We start from the raw sequence: 12232 nt of genomic DNA, 5'->3' as shown, positions 1-12232 counted from the left end.
ATGAAATATGAAGGCGTTCAAGTCTTGATGATCTGTGCACAAATAAATAGGTTTGCTGAACATAAATGGGGTATTATTAATGTTGCATACGTTTTATAACCAACATGCCTCTGTCAGAAAGCTCATGCGCTCTGCTTGAAAATCCTTTAAAATGAGCTGCACTCAGCTCGGGTAAGGTAGATGAGACCTATCCGTTCCCTGCTTTGTTTTAGGCTAGCAAAACTGTCGTTTTGTTTGTTTCTTTTTTTTTTTCATCAAACATGATCCGTTTCTTGAAAGACACCAATCGGAATGAAAGAGCTGAGGTGAAAATAAAAACGCCTGTTTCAATCGACAGTCCGTCAGCCGGAGGCAATGAGTGGTAGCTGGTGTATTTGTTCTTCAGCGATAAGACGGGGTCTGAAAGCTGACTTAATCTCTCGGCACGCACACAAACACACATTGCCGGTGTGTCCAAGTTTCGACCTTAGAAAGTTTACTCGCCAAGACGAGGGGAAGAATATTGATCTAGAGTTCTCCAAGTGCCAACACGTGTTACCTGACGTGTTACCTGTTGTCGATTTTCACCTCACGTGACCCAATCTTTACCTGTCCGGTAGGGTTTGGGGAGGGGAGGGGTCGGTCGTCATACGAAAAGGAATTCTCTCACATCCTGTTTATTGCTTGGCGGCGATTGAAGTTTTACTGTCTCGGGGTCGGCGGGGAGTTACACCTTCGACTAGACTGCTTTATACAGAGGTGAATATTTTAAAGTTCATGGAATATATATTGTGGCTAAGCTATTGTTGTGTTATTCTAAAATGTTATTTGATAACTTGAGATCATACTAATCTGAACATACTTTTTTAAGTCCGCTTGAGATCTTCAAGTGCAACGCTCAGTGTGTATGCGTGCGCGAGATTCCAAAACTATTAAATCGCAACTGATAATACTCACGTTCAGATCATTATTTTCAGTATAAATAAAAGAAAGATTTTTTATATCATATTTTAAATTATAGTTTGCAAAAAAGTCATTAACAGTCACATAAATTACACAATAGTAAATCATAAAAGAAAATTCTACATTAGAATATTCAGAACAGAAATGTTTACAACCAGCTTGAATAGTGCGACTTTAAGATGAATCACGATTTTCTGCAACAGTTGACGAAATAGCAGGAAGAAAATCAAAGATAATTTCAGTTCTAGGAACATGCATCGTATTAAAGATGCAGCACACATATTGCGCGGTTGTCGGACTTGCTTTACCTGGCAGGTAGGGGGATGAGAGAGGGAGGGAAGGAAAGATCACCTTTTGATTAGTGCGTGAGGCGGTGTATCGGCGGCTGCACACAGCAACAAGGCGGCCACGTGAGGCCCAGTGTGCAGAACACCTGGTGTGCACCAGTCGATGTCGATGTCGATCAGAGAACAGAACGTGATGTCGGCGAGGGCAGGATGACGATCACCTGTAGTCGAGATGGCGATAGCGATGAAGGGAATATTTTTTTCTCTGCAGCCCGACAGCATTCGATGGGAAATTGTGTGAACCGTGGCTGTGACTTTTATAGAGATGACTGTAGGCTAGAACGGCGAACTGAGCTGCAAAGGTAGGGCATGACCAGGTAGACTGGTAGAGTGTGAATCTTTGTGTATTAGTGTGAGAGAGAGCCTGCAAAGAATGTGTATGTTTTTTCAAACTTTGTTCCAAAATATACTTAGCAATATGATTATGCTTATGCACAAGTGAACTGTGTGCCTGCTTACATATACTTATTCATATTTATCTGGAAATAGAAGAGAAAATAGGGGATGTACATCTCTTTGCTCTTTGCCTAACCTTTTGAGCTCGATAGGACTTCAATCCTTGACTGGTTGGTTTTCGAAAGATATCGAGCCGGATAATGCAAGGTGCCAGGTTGGGTGAAATACGTTAAAGCCTCGGTTATGTTGATGCCAGAAGTCTCCAGAAACCTGACCGTCATTTTTTGGAAACATGGGGAAAAATCCCCGTCCCTCACATTTTTATTTCCCGTCTATAGGCATAACCATTCTATTTAGAATGAAGTGCAAGGAATTTCTCAATTAAACAGCGTACTTACACGTACAAAATAAGTCCACACAAAAATTCTGATGTAGAAGGTCTTCAAACTTATGGATCTTCCCACGTGTATATAATGTACATGGAGGGCCAAGGCCAAATGTGTAAGCCACACCGTCTATTAAGCCTTTGCACTTATGATCAATTTCTCTTCCAAAAACTAATCAAGGGGAATCACACGTGAGGCTTACGTGATAAAGACGCCGATAGCTCACACACATTAATTAGTATCGACCATAGCATCTATGCACCTGGTGCTCCACGACCGATCGAAGTGTTGCTCACAAGTCAGGAAAAACTAATTTGATCACATTTTTTTTCCTTTTTCAGAATGATTTCCTATGCGTTGCCTCTTTTCGTCGTCTGGTCACTGAACGCTTTGCACGGACAAAAGGGTTACAGCCAGGTGTCTGCTTGTTACCTGTCACTCAGCCAGACCAGTTGTTTGTGGGCGCCCCAGGTAGTCAGCAGTTGCTAGGGGAGATCACTGCAGACGGCTATGAAAACTGCATCGTTCAGTGCTGTAATAACACAGAAGGTGATGTTTTAGACTGATTTCCATCATAGACTTTTATAAGATTATAGTCTAATTGCATCCTATAACAGATACGCAGTAACCCGCTACGTGAGGTCTATCTCGTGACGTCACTATTGTATAAAGATAACAGCTAAACATAGATATATATACCTGCATGGAATTTCCGACAGTCGAGAATAGCTTTCTGACTCCCAAAGGAGTTGGGGATAGAGAGAGAGAGTAGACGAGCAGTGTCCTTACAAAAGCTGACCCCGAAAAAGGTTCATTTTCTAATACCTCACTCCTAATGGACGGAAAGGTTGCTGGATGAAAATTGTCTCTTTTGAAAATCGCTGATGATGGTATGAACTTTGTCTTTACTTCAGGTTTGTGCAACGTGGTTCTGTATAAAGTAAACATCGAAGAAGTACAAACTACCCCCAACTGTCGTCTGTATCGGTGCCAACCAGTTGCTGCTTGTAGTTTTTATACATTTGACGGATTAGAGGTCTTCGCGGATGTTGAATCCGCACGGGAAGGCGAGGTCGATGGTGCAAAGAGTACGCATGCACCCGCAGAGAATACAACTTCCCAGGGTGCACATGAAGTCACAGAGCCTGAGGACCGTGAGGTGTACAACACGACAGTCTCTCCAAATGCTGGAGCTGCGAAACCTGGCGATAATTCCACAGACACAGAGGGCGCCACCACACAGAATGTAACTGGCACAACAGTAAAGTCTGTCAGCCAGACACCATCAGTCGCTAATGTGACGCAGCCGTCAGATACTTTCAATAAGACTGAAGTCAGTTTGGTCTCAGAAGGTAATGTGACTTCAACTCAGAACCTGACAGCGTCGACCGCCGTTGGCAGCCAGGCGTGAACCGGACGGACACCACCGCGTCATCACAAGATCTGACCTCGCCTCATACAGACCCACACTGGACAGACGGTGGAGCTATTTCAACGTCCAGTACCGAAGAAAGAACTGGGAGTACCCGGGAACAGCTCACAACCACAGGTAAGTGGGCTCATACACCTTGAAGCATTTAAAAAAATTAAATGATCCAAAAAGTAAGAAAACTATAACAATGCTCGTGTAGTAGACACGTCCTGTTTACAATTTGTTTGAGTAAATAATGTCAAGGACACTAAGTGCAAATACTGCGTCCGGGCTTGTTCTTTCGCTCAACAAATAACAACGACCTGTCATTGGGCTTCTCGTAATGTATTATGTTTAGCGGGGTGGGTCAAGTCTGAACCACACGCCGAGAAAGGGCTGAAAACGAGCTACTTTTCTGACAATAAGTTTATGTCGACATGAATCACCAGTTGAAAATATAAATTCCTCAAGTTGTTTGTAGAGTTATTTTGTAACATACCGTGTCTCGGCAAGGAATTACACCATTCCCACTTTCACCCTCTGTCTCTCCCTGCGCTTGTCTCTATGACCCTCGCTGGATTTTCTGAATTGCAAAGTACACATACCAAAAACAATTCTGAACCAATATGTTTTCATTAGCCACAGATCCCACTCCACTATTTCAAGGGATGGTAGAATGTTGATGTCCTGTGAAAGATGAGTGGATCGTGATCTCTAACGTGTAGGACATAAACGTGGACAGCAGTGAGCCACACAATTCACCTGCCAACTTGAATCTGATTCCAGGACCAAATCCAGACGTCACTACCAACCAACCACAGACTGCGCAGACGTCACCTGCAGATGACGTGGCCGAGGGGACCAACTGGCAAGAGGTTGCTGACCAGGGCACACGCTTCACATCCTTCTCCGTGCTCATCACCTCCCTCGTCGTCGGCTGCCTCTTTTTCGTGGCGGCTATTGTGCTGATCGTCAAACGATGCCATGACGGCTGGAAGAAGCGGCACTACTCCAGAGTAGAGTACCTGGTGGAAGGGATGTACGAAGAATGAGGTCAAGGCTACACACGCGACCTTGACATCGGAATGACAAGTCATAGGCGTGACCTTTTGCTGTGTTGAGTCTTTCAGTTTAGCTGTATGATCTCCCTTGAGACTACTTTTGAAGCTTAGCACGTGTTATGTGTTGATACAAGCGATATAGATGGCGGTGTTCTCTTAAAAGATAGTGGCTGAGCGGTACAAACTATCGTGTCCTGCTGATGTAGAAAATGTCAGAGAAGCCTAAGAAAATATGTTTAAATATAACGTATAACAAGTCTGAAATGTCAGTTTAATGGCAAACATAAATAGCTTTATAGTCTTTCGTACCTTGTGTCATGAGAATTTGTTTATTTGGATTTCACAGTTCTGTTTTAAACAACATGCGGTATGAATTCAGTTCTGCTGACAGTGAAGTGAGATTTGACGGAAGTGCCCAATGTAGTTCAACCTGCAATATTATTTATGTTTGCTTAGTGTTGTATAAAACAAATGTTATTCCGCCTTGTTCTCATTTTTTCTTGTATCTTTGTTCACTCTTCTTTCGTTTTTCGTTTTCTTCATCCTCTTCTTTTGCGTCCCTCCGGCCCTCCCCCTGCGTCTTTACAATGCGACCAGAACGGCCTCGACGATCCATTGGTTGATGACATATGAAGTCAGATGTTAGAGTACAGAACTCAATTAAAACTCGCGATCAGAACTTTTCAGAAACCCACGCTTTACAAAATGCGTTTGGTAACTTTTATTTGACATATATCATTCACTATTGTAATTACATTATATAAATAAAATATTTTCTTAAATTAGTTATTTTGCATTGTAATTTACAAGTGCGATCAATGTACAATTTTTGAGACAGTTTTAGAATATGGTACCAAAAAAAAAAAAAATCAGAAAGTAGTTTACAGAGGCTCTTGGATATATGTTAATCTACAATACTGCCGCAATATTAATATATACTAATATGCTAATCTACAATACTGCCACGTGCAAACACTGAAGCAATTGAATAGAAACAACAGAAAAATATGAAAAAGACTAAGATTGTGAATATTTCCTTCTGTTAACTACTCTTTATTTACAATATAGGCTTAGTGCCCACGCCCGTAAAATATTTCCTTCATCATGCATACAAAATTTACGTTGTCAGCAACTGAAAGAAACTATGTTTGTACTTCAGTTCTGCTTCACAATACATAAAAAGTATGTTTGCACTTTTGCTTCAAGATACAGAAAAAGGATCAGATTGGGACTTTAATTGAGCTTGAAGATAGAACGAAGGATATTTGCACTTCAAGACTGCCTCAAGATGCACACCAATGAACATGTTTGCATGATGTATGTGTAAAAGGAAAGAGTGAAGACAAAAAACCCGTATACATATTTTTCCGTTTTCATGCGACGGTGTCTGATGCATCAGATTTATTAATAATTTTTGACATAGTCTTTAATAATTAAAATATATTCATTTGTTAAATTTTAGGGCACATTCTTTATAATTTAAAATATATGCATTTTAAACAAATTGCATCTTGTGCAGTTATCAGCACTTTTATACATCTGTACAAAGAAAGAACTGGAGTGGAGATTTAAAAAGAGCAAAAATATCAAATCTGTTTTGTCCTCGTGATGAACAATTATTTAAAATCTGGTTAATGAGGCTAAGCGAGGTACAAGTTCGCCCAAACTAGTGACTTTCGGGGATGTTAATAACGAAGGTATTTCATTACCTGCTCCTGAAGGCATTGGTATGGTAGCGAATGATGTTTTGAATTGAACTGATGGAAGTCTTCACAAATTTAATGAGACATTTGTTATGCTAAGTTAAAGTAATGCCAAGAATTTGTTTAGATAAAGTTGTTGTGATCCATCAACTTCATATAGGACACGTTTTCATCGAATACAGTGTCAATGCAGAGTGAGGACTTTGGAATTGCAAACAGCAGTTAAAGCTTTCGTGACTCAATATTCATGGACAATATCTGTTCGAGTTTCTACAACTGTTTCCTTACAGAAGGTGGCAAAGTCTTTATCACCAGCATGTCTTTTCCTAAAGTTGTCCTTTCTTGAAGAAAGAACCAGATCTTGCGTTAGAAAGACGTTATCTCCTCTTCTTCATTTGTGTTAGGATCATGCTCATCGCTTCTTCTCAAGTCATCGCCGGGCTCGTTATCGTCCGTAGATGAAGTTGATGGAGGTGGCAGTAGTGGTGTCGGCGTAGGAAATTCTTCCTCATCGTCTGCTGGATCATCGGCGTCATTGCCATCGTTTTCGAGATCTCCGTCGTTGTCATTGTAGTCCGTTATCTCGTGCTCCGTGACCTGGAAGTTGAAGCGAACTCTCTTGCCGTAGTCTGGCATGGGTTCTTCCGGCATGGGCTCTAACTCCTTTTCCCTCTGCTCCTGCGACTTGCGGACCATGGGGGGCGTGAAGGACCTAGTCGGGAGCCGAAAGCCAAGGAAGCCATTCAGCGAGCCGGTGTCCTCAACCTCGTCGTCAGGGGTCACTGGGTCAAGGTCGCTTTCAAACTCGGCCTGGAGGACAGGAGGCTCTTCTTCCGTGATCTCCTTCGGAAACTCTTCTTCAGCGAATGTCGGATAATTATCCTGATCATCGAAGTCCACCGGGGGCTCGGCAGGAGGACCGCTCTCGAGGGAATCAACCGGAAGCAGCAAAGCTTCTAGCGCGTCAGAATACATTCCGGGTGACGTCACGTCATGTCCGGGGTCAGCGGAGTTCAGCAAGGGTTCGTCCAGCAAAGCCGCGAGGTTACCGGAGCTGCGCGGAGTCTGCGGAGATGAACTGCCATCATCGGAACTGTTGTCAATGTCGTCATCATCTCCTTGTCCATTTTCTCGGTCGCTGGGAACCCCGCTGTCTGCGTCTGGCGGCCGCTCCGTCGCTTCGTTCTCGGAGACATCGTCGTCATTGTCGGCATTGTGACATGTCTGCATGTCGGCAGCTGACGTCACTTCAGCTTCGTTGATTAGCGTGACGTTCTGGGAATCTTCTTCCTCCTTCTCCTCCTGAGCGAAATCAGGGTTGATGGCTTCGTTGACCTCGTCTTGTTTGTTGCCGTCTTCGATGGCAGAGTTGAAAACGGTGGATGTGGTGGACAGCCTCTTAAACAAGCGCTTGTTACGTTTTCTGTTGCAAATGTCGGATGAAAATAAGAACTTAAACTTGAAATAAAATATGCTCTTTTTCTTGGTCTTAGGTCAGAGATTAAAAACATACATTCAGTTTCACACAAACGCTATCGCGCACGCACAAATACACATGCGTTGCAAATATTAATTTGTTGACACCCACACACAGGTATACACAGCATTTATCCTTTAACTAGTGGAAGGTGATTTTCAAAAACGTTATTAGTGTACGAAAACAAAAAGATATATTTTTCAAACAAAACTAAGCCTCGTGTTCCAATTTCAACAAATAGAAGCAGCCGTAATTAGCTTTGGGAATAGAAGTTTTGATAAATTGCGGAACAGACTGTCTTGAGAGTACCTCTTGTAAACCCTTGCAATGAGAACTGTAGCGATGATAAGAGCAATAAGAAGAACTGCGGCAATGACGATGAGGACGATAACTGGGGTGTTAAAGTCGTCTGCAGCAGTTGCCTTCTCATAGGTGCCATCAGGGACGGTCTGACGAAACAAGTCAGCAATTTCTGCAGGTTTTGAGTCCACAAGCCTGGGTAAGGGACATAACCATACGGCAAACAGTCAAAACAACGAAAAGTTACAATAAACACTTTATGAAAGTTAAAGTATAAAAATAGGTTGGATGATTAGAAGGCGTATTTGATGCATGATATAAATCTAAAGCATCTTTCTACTTCCTGCCTGCGTGCGTCTATGCTAAGTATACTAATACTAATACTAATACTAATACTAATACTAATACTAATACTAATATGATATATACACGAAATGAAAAAAAAAACAATCAGCTGATAATATAATAAACAAAATATCATCTTTAAAACTTTCTCATCTATATAAAAATATTTTCCATGAGGTTTGTAAGACAGTTTATTTGTTTTACGTTTGTCACACAGCCAATCATTACTAAGAAGACTGTTCAAGACGATTCTGGTATCATGGCTTCGAGGAAAGAAGATCCGCAAAATATAGGAACTGAACATTGGAGAATTGTGTTATTGCTCTCATTTTACCTTCTTCATTATTTTTAAATGCATTTATTTGTAAAATAAGCAAGGAGTGTTAAGAAGTCCTGCTCATTATCTGACAGCAGTGAGCAGACGTCAGTCCAGGTGACTTACTTTTGAAGTTCTTCAACTTTCAGTGGCTGACCTGTGCTCATACCCCGTGCAGTGATGTATATTGCTGAGCTGTAAAACATTCAAAATGAGAACACTTTGTACAGAGGGTTTTATTAGATATTGTTCCGCTTGTGGGCTGGGATAAACCAAAGTCACAATATTGGTCATGCTGTGAGTAACGTTCCCACTCAATATGTAACCAACCAATAAAATAACAATATCATAGTTGCTAAAAAGAAGTATTTAACTAGGAATAAAATGATTTCTTTTAAAAGTTCAGAAAAGATACAAAAAGGTTATCAAACGTCAATTTATGCAAAATATCTGAATAAGGAGAAAACAGACAAACTTAGTTGAAATGTCACATAGCAGTAATTTCGTTTTAAACGCTTTTGTAGTGTACTTGTAATGCAAGTATTGTACAAATGACTAAAATGCTTTACCTGTCAACTGAATGTTGTCGAATGGTTTCAATGGTAACATTGACGCCTAGGATTAACATGAGTTCTCTGAAAAAATATGGACACACGAAATAGAAGATTGTATGACAGCAAAGTAAATAAAATGTTGCCCAAATGAAATCAAGTTTGAAATCAAATAATTTGTGCAAGGAGTAAATAATATAATTATTTTATATAATTTCATATAATTTTATATAATTATTTCTCACGCCCATACCCCTCAACGCTCTTCTTTTTCCCGGCTATTATGTCGCTAGTCACTGGTGCAAAAATGACAACACTTCCGTTGACTGCTGGGATAGTTATCTGAAAAAGACATAAAACTTATTAGAAACGTGTTTCAAATCATCATCATCATCGTCGTCGTCGTCGTCGTCGTCGTCGTCACCATGTCATGACATTGTCCATAACCAGTCAGACTATTTAATAAACTCTTAATTAAGCAACGGGATGTTTTATTTAATAGGGAAAACAGGACAACAAATTATTTATTTTAGGCAGATTGTAAGTGAAGAGAAAATCCATTGTGTTACTTCTAGCTTGTCAGTCTTTATGTCTTTAACAAAGTGTCGACTTCGACTGTGAGCAGGGTAGGAATTAAGTAATCAGGCTGACGAGGCTGTAAACAACAAAAGAGTACAAAACATTTGCTGTACAGGAGCTGTATAGATCAGCTCACTTACCCTGAGTGTGTAGAAGCCGGACAACGATGGCGAACCCCCATCTGAAGCCTTGACCAGCAGGTCCATCGTCTCCAAGGTTGACAATGTTTGTAGAATTACCGCCCCTGAATCATTGATGTAGAAGTACTGCAACATTCTGAAAGGCGTCTTTGGAGTGAGCTGCTTGAAAAAGAGGATTTACTGTTCCTGGTACACAGATGAGCAAAACTCACCTTCTCTCATCTTTAACAATTAAGCTGAACCATAGGACAAGACCACAATCCTGAAAGTGTCATCGCTGGTTGACTGGCTACAGTTATCGCACAGAACTAACAGAAAATGTGCATGACAGTCTCTTTTAATCTCTCTAAATGCTTTTTTTTTTTAACCAAATATTAAGCAAAATATTAGAAGTTGTGTTGTTTATAAATGAAAGCTATCCAGACATAAAGCTTAGTACAACAACATGAAGAATAGAGGGAAAAAAAGCATCAAATAAATTTTGCATTTAGAGTTGTTTCCCCTGTACACACTGTTATCGATAGCGTGGAGGAAAGAAATAAAGACCATTAATTAAAAAAAAGTTTTGAAGATGTGATAACTCTTCATGGAATGATAAAAGCAATGATCAATATTTTTGTTTAATTATCGTTGTTCAAAGACATTGACATGACATGAATGTGCACGCCCAGCAGTCTGTGACAGATATGTGTGTTTTACGAACATCATGCCATGCAGGTGTAAAACTTCAATTTCAACCTCATATCTGCACCTCATCGAGTCATTGTCGTGTTTTTCATTTCATCCCTCACATTACCTCCAGGGCTACTTACGAGTCCGGCTGTAAGCTGTAGGTCATTTCAGCATTGACTCCTTCGTCGTCGTCCGAGGCCTGCAACAAATAATCAGCTGATATTGGAGCGCGAGCAGTTTCTCCTGCCATTCAGGAGAAGGAGTGATGTGGTGACTAGATGATACAGGACGGCATTTTGTGTTGTCAATCCCGAGAAAAGTTGTCACAGGACACATTAGTCATACAGTGTAAGATGACTAAAAATTTCTAGTGAAGACTTTTGCATTCATACACATAACAACAAACAAATCTGCTGGACGTAACCCACGTTGACAACTGTGATCACGTGACCAGTCGTCTCTTTCCCGCTCAACATCACCGATCCGTTGTGCGGGTTGAAGATGGGGTTGTTGTCATTGACGTCCAGGACAATAACGAGGACGGAGATATTCGTGTTGTTCTGCAACGAGAGGAGATTTACTTTCATTTTACACTTGATTACCGTGAGCATTTATTTCTTAAATAATTGTATGCCACTTTCACGCCTCTATGTTACTGTGGATCAACGGCAGTTGTTCATCAGTAGAATATCTAAATTAGGATAGAATACTTAATTATGTATCATGCCGTACCATTTTCTACAAAACTATAAGAAAGTGCAGAAGAGTTATGATTGGTACCTGGTTGTTGGTGGTGATGACAAGCGTGTGACGATCCTCTTTCTCTCTGTCCAGCGGCTCCTTTGTGCGAAGAGTTCTTACAAACACATAAAGTAATGATAAACCATTTAGTAGACATCCAATATTATATCATTATATGTTTTTAAGAAGTAATTTAAGTGTGTGTGTGTATTTTAACCTTTATCAAACTGTAATACTACCTTATTGTCCGATTGCCTGGCAGTGTCCATTAATGTCTCAACAGACATAGAAAGTAAGCAAATTAAGAGAAAAGATATTTTCCTACGAGCACCTCAAACTAGGGCACACTGTCTTGGTTATGTCCTTGATTACTAGCACGGTGATAGCTGAAAATGTCCATGATCATTTCCTCTCCATGCATTGGAATATTGCCATTACTACTACTATGAACTAAATTTATAATCAGAGTAAATATACATCGAAATAATACCCTTCATTAAGTTCAAACTTGTCATGTTGAAGCACAAAGTGATCTTCACGATTCTGAAACAAAAGAACCTGATGTAGGTAACAACCACTAAAGTGAAAGTTTTTTTTTGAAAAAAACACATCTTGTTATTTATTATTGGCTTTTGCAACAGAATCAAAAGAATCAGCAACGTTAATGGCAAGTCTCCTTTTAAGTTTAAAGTAAACACAATTACCGAACAACATTCTGATTAACAAAGGCACATTGAACAAGCGCAGGAAAAATCACAGTAAGATAGTGACTGGTTATTGATACATTGAAACCAAAATTTTTGATGATGCAAATAACAGTATTGAAGAGGTAAAAACTTCCAGAAAACATCTACTTTCTAGTAGG

General features: G+C 40.4%; 1 long non-coding RNA gene across 1 annotated transcript; it reads right to left on the bottom strand.

The window, feature by feature from the left end:
- Positions 1–9954: 9954 nt before the first annotated feature.
- LOC112566278 lies at positions 9955–11090 on the bottom strand. The gene is made up of 3 exons (XR_003099547.1): positions 11055–11090; positions 10767–10825; positions 9955–10090 (listed from the first exon to the last, which is right to left on the bottom strand). It is a non-coding gene; the product is annotated as an uncharacterized LOC112566278 (long non-coding RNA).
- Positions 11091–12232: the final 1142 nt, after the last annotated feature.

Source organism: Pomacea canaliculata, linkage group LG6 (assembly GCF_003073045.1).
Source record: "Pomacea canaliculata isolate SZHN2017 linkage group LG6, ASM307304v1, whole genome shotgun sequence".
NCBI lineage: Eukaryota > Metazoa > Mollusca > Gastropoda > Architaenioglossa > Ampullariidae > Pomacea > Pomacea canaliculata.
The sequence above is the reverse complement of the archived record's forward strand: the minus strand, read 5'-3'. Positions and strand labels throughout refer to the sequence as shown.